This window comes from Microtus ochrogaster, chromosome 5 (genome assembly GCF_000317375.1).
Source record: "Microtus ochrogaster isolate Prairie Vole_2 chromosome 5, MicOch1.0, whole genome shotgun sequence".
Taxonomy (NCBI): domain Eukaryota; kingdom Metazoa; phylum Chordata; class Mammalia; order Rodentia; family Cricetidae; genus Microtus; species Microtus ochrogaster.
The window spans coordinates 20,731,358-20,739,364 of NC_022012.1; positions in this window are offsets into that span (position 1 = coordinate 20,731,358).

Here is an 8,007-nt window from a genome sequence, read left to right on the forward strand (position 1 = left end):
ATTGTGTACATTGACAATGCCATAATTAAACATTTTATAAATAGCATGTGCTGATAATGAAGGGAGAAATGACTCAGTGGTTAAGAGCACTTGCTACTCTTACAGAGGACTTGAGTTCAGTTCCCAGCACCCACACTGGGCAGCTCAAAACTGTCTGTAACTCCAGTTCCGGGAATCTGATGCCCTCTTCTGGCCTTTGTGGGTACCGGCACACATGTGGTGCACATACATACATACATGCAGGTATCAACACATACGCATAAAAAAAAACAAATGAATCTTTTTTAAAGGAGGAGAAATCTTGACCTAGGAGGAATGTAACAGGAGAAAGAGAGCAGATGAAAGCTCCACCAGTCTCCTGTGCAACTCTGAGGCCACTGTTGGGGAGCTGGGAATGAAAACTTGGAAATGTTTCCAGTAAGAGGATAGAGCCCATACAATAAGAGAAGGGGACCGCATTCCTCCTAGGAATGGTGACAAGAGTTGTCTTCAGAGTAGAAAGTGGTTCTTGCCAGACATAGAGTCTGCCATCCCCTGACCATGGCCTTCCAACCTCCAGAACAAAGAGGGATTGGAGTTTGTTTTTGCAGACATCCAGTCAATTGTGTGCTGCCGCAGCAGCCCAAGCAAAGGGAGATAATGAATAAGTCAATGTAAGGTATTTCAGAGAGCTGTGAATCAGCTGGAGACTGGCTCAAGAGGGAGAAGGGGGAAAGACAGGAGCAAGAAGCAGGGAAGGGGCATCTCCATGGCATAGGCCAGGGGGAGGGCAGCTGTATGATCTGCCATTGTCAGGAGAGGTAGCGCTGTACTCCTAAGGTGATCAGGAGGAAGGTCTTTGGAGGACATGTTGCTAAACTTATCTATGAGGTATCAGAAAGAACTATTTTGCTCTGTGTAATTATCATTAATGGGGTTGAGGGGTTGTGGAAACAGCTTGTTCTGTCAAATAAGGAGGGGATCCTGAGCAACCAAGTACAGGGGAGTCGCTTTGCTCTGAGGGGTTGTCAGAGAGGGTTGCTGTGCTCCCTGAACTATCACACAATGCAGAAGAAAGGGAAAACCCAGCAAGGACTTGGGGGAGTGCCAGTTGAGCCTCCTTCTTGGTTAGTGGTAGCAGCTAGGCTCTTGTGCCCAGGTGAGGTCAGAGGCAGAAAGGGGTGATATTGGTCAGTTAAGTGTGAATGAAATGGACACCCTCATTCATAGACAGCCTTTATTGGAAATGGTGGCTCCTCTGGGCTGGCTTTAGGGCATGAGTTTCCTTGATCAGATAGCCTAGTTGACCTGAGAATGTCCCATCCTGTACAGGAGGTATAGAGGGTTTGTGTTGACAGTGTGCTATCTCAGCCTGTCCTGACTGCTACAGAGCTAAGGGAGGTGAGGCATCAACCATGCAGAGGAAGTGGGTTCCAGCCAGAAACAGCAGCCAGTACAAAGGCCCTGGGGCGGGGACGTGGCAAACACATTCACAAAGAATAAGAGTCAGGTGGTAGATTAGCGTAATGAAGTAGCTGGGGTCAGGAGACCTGAAGCTGTGGGATTTCAGCTGAAAGTTGCAGGGAAATTGCCAGAGAGTTGTGAACACAGAAAGCTCATCTGAGGCGTTTTAAAACATATTATTCATGGATATTAATTATGCACAATAATGAGTTTCCACAATACATTTTTATACATGCACATATTTTAACCACATCCGCATACCTTCATTACCTTGCTTCGTCCTCCTCTCCACCCACGTTCCTTTTCTTTAAGAGTTCCTCTTTTCCTAGAGTCTACACAGAGACATTTGCTGTTTGTCTTTCTGAACATAGCTTATTTTATTTAACATCATAACATTCACTTCCATTCATTTTCTATCAAATGGATAAGTTTTTGGGGTTTTTATGGCTGACTAATACTCCAGTGTGCAAATACTCCAGTGTGCATATATGCCACGTTTTCTTTATCCATCCATCCTTTGATGGGCACCTAGGCTGCTTCCATATTTTAGCTGTGGTGGCGGCACCATGCTAGCTCTGGCCCTAGGACTGTATATTTAGAAGGAGTATGACTGAACAGGGATCATATAGTAGCTCTGTTTTTAGTTTCTGAGAAGCCTCTACACTGAATTCTGGTGGCCTGAACCAGTTTATATTCCCATAGGAACTATTCAAGTGTTCTTTATCGGCATCTTTGCCAGCATTGGTAATTTGGTATTGTTCTAATTTTAGCCTGGAAAGTTTTCAAACGGTTCTCTGGCTATGGAAAATATGGTGGAGGACTTACCTGGGAGGGAGAATGCAGTTGGGAGGCACATGGGTGATAGGGCAAGTAGTTTAGGATCAGGTGAGAGTATGGGGGATGGGGATTGACTCCAGAAGCATGGGGGAAAGGTGATAGCACAGGAGGGGAGGGGGGAGAGCAAGAGTGTGGGAGGTGCCAGGAGCAGCTCCTGCATGCCTGGCCCAAGCAGCTGGCAGAATTACATTCCTGGTTTCTAGAGCTGTGAGAACAGCCTGTGAAGAACAGCAAGGCAAGCTGGAGAGAGAAGAGAGCCCAGCCCAGCTCAGAGCAAGGCTGGGGAGAGAGGACAAAGCCAAAGTGGCTTGTGATCTCTGGGTCTCAGCTGACACAGCATTGTGACTGTCTGGAGCAGATGCAGCAGAGATAGCCAGAAAGCTGGTCATCTGGAAGAAGGAAGGTCATTCTTCTCTGCGTCCCAGGAACTTCCCCGCTCCAAAAGGTACCAGTCCTCTGTGTCACCCTGCTATAACGACAGGAAAATAGAGTCCTGACAATCCTATTGGCTGCCTGGGAGACAGAGAAAGCAGAGAAGAGCCCACTCACTGTCAGCTTTGCTGTAGAGGGAGGGGAGCCTGAGCAGACCCTCATCCTCAGGACAGAAAGCCTTGCCACGAAGTCTTGCTGGAGAGGGCCTTGGGAGAAACTCTAGATACCAAGCACCAGCTGGAAATTCACAAAAGCTACCCAGGCAGCAGAGTGAACCTTTGTTCCCATGGTCACAGAGGCCAGGAAGAGCAGTGGTCCTGGGGCTTGGCAGAGAAGCTGATGATTAGTCTCTCTGGAATAGCATGACAACCCCATCTTTTGATAATCCACCTGTCATCACCCCCAGCCCCACAGTCACCATCACGACATGTTACCAGATATTAGTTATTTCACACCAACAAGACACAGGCTGGAATCCAAGGTCCACATGTTTCAACCGGTGAGCTGAGGAAAGACATGGCTTTTTCTACATCTCTATCTCCTCCTGAGAGTAAAAAGCAGGAGCGCTTGTGTCCCTCCCAGTGTGTTCAGTAGCATTTTGGCATGCTGTTTGATTGACAGCAGGATCAAGGTCACTGCGATAATACCAGCTGAACTCCTGCATACAGTTGGCACTCAGCAAGTACTTGCTGGGAGCCCTCCTATTCCAAATACCACTAATGAATGCAGGCTCCACTCTATCTGGACACTTATAAGCCTCTCACTGTTCCTTACATCAGCTGGTCCCCTCCAGTCTTAGGCCAGAGCTGGTTTTCAAATCCTAACTTCCAGCCAAGAAGCCTTATGACTCATCTTGAATGTCAGGCCCCTCCCAAGACTAGTATTTGAGGTCCGTGGGTCTCCCCTTCAGGCAGAATCTTTAACTTGGTGACAGTGGACCTGCAGAGGTCATTGTCCCCTCTTGGACTTTGACCACGTCCATCCACCTTTTCGACTGATGTGTATTTCATCCTGGCTCACGATTACAGTTCAGAGAGTGCTGAGAGGAGAACAGAAATCATTTTAGAGCAAGAAAATAAGTAAAATCCATCAGGCAATGTGACTTCCATGCCCACCTAGACAAATTTCTTCTTGGTTTAGACCAAAGTCCTATGTCTCTCCTTCCATGTCTTATCCTGGTTTTTGCTGCCTCTCAGGGTCCATCTTAGGAGCACATTGACTCCCTTTAGCATAACACATCTGCTTAGAAGCTAGAGGTTCAGGACAAGTCCAAGCCCAAGCCAGAAAAGAAGACACCATGAAGCAGGATCCCTGAGATTATTTCATGTGTGGCTGCCTACACCCCTCAGATTGACCTGGGGAAGAGCTTGCCTCTCCGGTACACACATTTGTTACCCAGAAGAAAATAGCCTTCCCAGTAACACCCAGAGATAGTTTTCAAGCTGGACCAGATGTAAAAGCTCCATGGCAAAACATTAGCATGTTTTCTGTTGGTTCTAGGCTAGACCCCTTCAGAATACTTCAACTCTATGTGTTTGTTTCCAGTCCTTGGCCCAGTGAGGGAGGCTGTGGCTCCAGCAGGGCAAGCCTTAAGCGAAGAGGCCCTCTGCTTCGGAATCACCCAGTCATGCTCCTGGGAACATAGGCCCATCTGAGTACATCTGCTTCGGGGAAAACACCGAGAAACACTGCTCTTGGGCTTTTGTCTGATTCACAAATTCACCAAGTGCCTGAGCCAGCGTGTGTCACCTCAGAGACAGGGCTCCTGATGCTCTCCACTGCAGTGCATGCTAAATTTAGTGTTTGCTTCCAAGGGCTTGTTTCTCCATCTGGACATTTCTAGATATTAGTGTTTTTATCTCATGCAATTTTAATGCAATAAGCCCCCAATACACATCCATCAATAATCAGCATTTCACACAAATATTAACATGAAAAAAGTAGTCCTATTTAAGAAAGAGGATTGGGGAATACTGTACCCTATGTTAAAATCCTTGCTTTACATAGAAGCTCACCCAGACAGAAATGCCTTTCAGACATTTCAACCATACTAGTGCTTCTCAGCCAATCACCGTCTAGAATTCAGAAGAGCAGCCCATATTCTGGGAGTTTTTCTCACATAACTGGTCCCTGAAACATGTTCTATCACACATTATGTAAAATGAGCATCATTATCTTTATTTCATTGATGAGAAAATGAAGGCTTCAATCAGCTCGTTGCCTGCCCAAGGCCCCACAACTAGTACCTTTCAGAGATCTAAGCCATAAAACCCATCTCCCTGCTGCCCCTTGGCACTTCACTGGAGAACCATACTCCTCTTCCTGAGTCCACTTTCTGACTCCCCCTGATCCCTTCTCTGCTGTCCATGCTGCTGTCCCAACTGTTGTCCTCTTCTTCCCTGATTGACCTACCCACATGCCCCCCATCCTTCCAGGCAGAGCTGATGTCCAGCCTCACCTCACAAAGTACTTCCGCCTATGTGAGGATCAGCTGCGCATGGGAAGAGACTGCCAAAAGGACAGAGCACATTGCACCTCATAGCTCCCTTAGAAACCAGGGTCATCCATGTCACTCTTGGCCCTTGCTCTTTTCAGCTTCTCTACTCGCTGGAATTAAACCGTGCCTAGACAAGATGGAAAGCCACGTCCCTGAGCTCCATCTCTGCTCAAAACCTGCTCCGTGAAGGTGTGTGATGGGAGGTGCGTGATCTTTCCCATCGCTCTTCTTAAAAATATCAATAAATACCTGTGATGACTTTAATGGAGATTAAATTACTAGAATCAAGTTATTCTTCATTATAGAGCCCCACTATTCCCAACATTCATTGTACAAAGCAACACCATTAGCCGCATAGTGCTAGAGGTCCCGCAATTGAATCCAAAGTTGTTTCTGAACATCCTGCAGAACCCTGAGGAGCCTGGGAGGAGAAGGAACAGCATCAGGTGATGGCAATTTCTCCTCCCGTGACTGATGTTGGCACACAAAGGGAGGCTGACAAGCTCCCAAGGTCTTCTAGGTGGCACCTGACATTTCCTGGAGCTGTCAAGATGAGGGGAGTGCACGGGCTTCATTAGTCCTCGCAAAGGGCAGCTGAAGTAGCTGCAGCCTCTGCTCCATTCTCCGCTTTCCCCGTGTCTCCTGACACCCGCGGGAACTTCATTGCCATTAGCAGCTCTGCAAATTGCGCCTTCAGCAAAATGCCCACAAGGTAATAAACAGCTCCACAAGCGAATTCCAGAAGGGCTCTCTTCTCTCCGGCTGCTGGTGAGAGGTGTAACTCCATCCTCACAGCTCCCTCTTATGTGTAGGCAAGCTATCCCAATGCCCAGCTCACAGCTCAGCTATGAGACTCTAGACTAGGTGGAAGTTCATGGCTTAGAGACAGAAGACCTGAGTTCTATCCCAGGATCTAAACAGGTGACCTTGCGAAACTCACTTAACCACTCTTAATCTGTTTCCTCACTAACAATAAAAGTAGCATCTCCTTCACAGGCTGTCCTGAGGAGCATAAGGTCATCTACATAAAATAGTTAGGTGTTGTCACTGAACAAGGATTCCAAAGAATCTCTTACCATTGTTATCTACCACAGGAACATGGTTACACTGACTAAAGGCATGTCTTTGGGGTTTGGGGAGATTTCAGCTCTCTGAAAACACACATGTAACAAACTGCCCTACTTATTCTTTTTTTAAAAATGTTTATTTATTATGGATACAATATTCTGTTTACATATATGCCTGCAGGCTAGAAGAGGGTACCAGACCTCATTACAGATGGTTGTGAGCCACCATGTGGTTGCTGGGAATCGAACTCGGGTCCTTTGGAAGAGCACACAATGCTGTTAACCTCTGAGCCATCTCTCCAGCCCAACCCTACTTATTCTTAAGCTAGAATCTTAAGATATCTCCTTCTTCAACTTGGTCCATGTTCCCATCTTTGCTAGGATTCTTCTCTTCTCGGTTCTATTCCTGACTCCAAAAGTCTCCGAGACTCTCTGGACATCTCAGCACGCTCTACATTGTGGTCTTCCTGACTGCAGGATGGACACACCAGTGGACAGAACATTCTTAACCATCTGGGTCCTGATTACTACTGGGTCTGTGTGCCAGTGACCACTGTGACCATGTGATGCATTCAAGAGGAGCCCACCCCTCCCCTACACTAACACCAAAAGAGCAGGATAGCCCTCGGGGAATTTGTGGATGCATCTAGAGATGGTTGCTGTTATCAGGAACATCTCTGCTGGAGATTGAGTCACTATTGATTTGATTTGTAGAGCTGCCTGGCTGCTGATAGATAGCCTGATGAAATGAGAAATATCAATTGTCACCCTTTGCAATAAAAGCTGCTGTCACTGCGGCATCACTATGAGAAGGAGAAGCAGGGAAGGACAGGGCCTGGCTGCTGCTGTAATCTGAACCAACCATTGTTGGTTACCCTAGCAGCACATGCTTCTTTCTGGCTAACCTCCAGGTTTGTGGCCCCGGACAGCTTTACTGGATAGTGTGATGGACAGATGGAGCAGCTCTAGTGATCTGAGTTCACCTCTGGAATCTACTCTAGCTCTGAGAAGACATGAGATTGACAATGAGGTTCCTACTACACAATGTCACTGACTTACAGAATCAATACATGGACTCACAGAACTGTAAAATATTCCAAATAGCAGCGATTCCAATGAGGCAAGATTACTCAGAAAACAAGCTGCTTCAGGGAAAGGATTCACGGTTTTGTGATTGAATGACCCAAGAGTGTCAGGAAGACACTGGTGTCTATCTTTCTGGCTATTGACCTGCCCTCAAACTCAGATCTCTATGATCATGACAGGCCATGCCCTGCTCTGTGCTCACTTCCTCCTGTGTGGTATTCAGAAAAGACAATCTCTTCTGTAACCTTTAAAGGAAACTCTCAGAACTCTCTTCGTTTGTTTCTATCATTCCATTGTCCAAGATTGGGTCCCAGGCTGCTACTTGCCATATATAGGCTAGCCAATGATTGACAAGGTAAATGTGCCCATGATTGATGAGCTTGGCTTCCCTGAAGCACATGATTGCACAGAGGAGAGCATTCTCCTGATGGAAGCAAGAATGAAGTAACAGACTTGGTAGGTGAACAGCAGTCTACAGCAGTGGTTCTCAACCTTCCTAGTGCTGTGACCCTTCAATGCAGTTCCTCAAGTTGTGGTGACCCCCAACCATAAAATTATTGTCATTGCCACTTTATAACTGCAATTTTGCTACTGTTATGAGTTGTAATGTAAACGTCTGTGGTTTCATGTGATCTTGGGTAACCT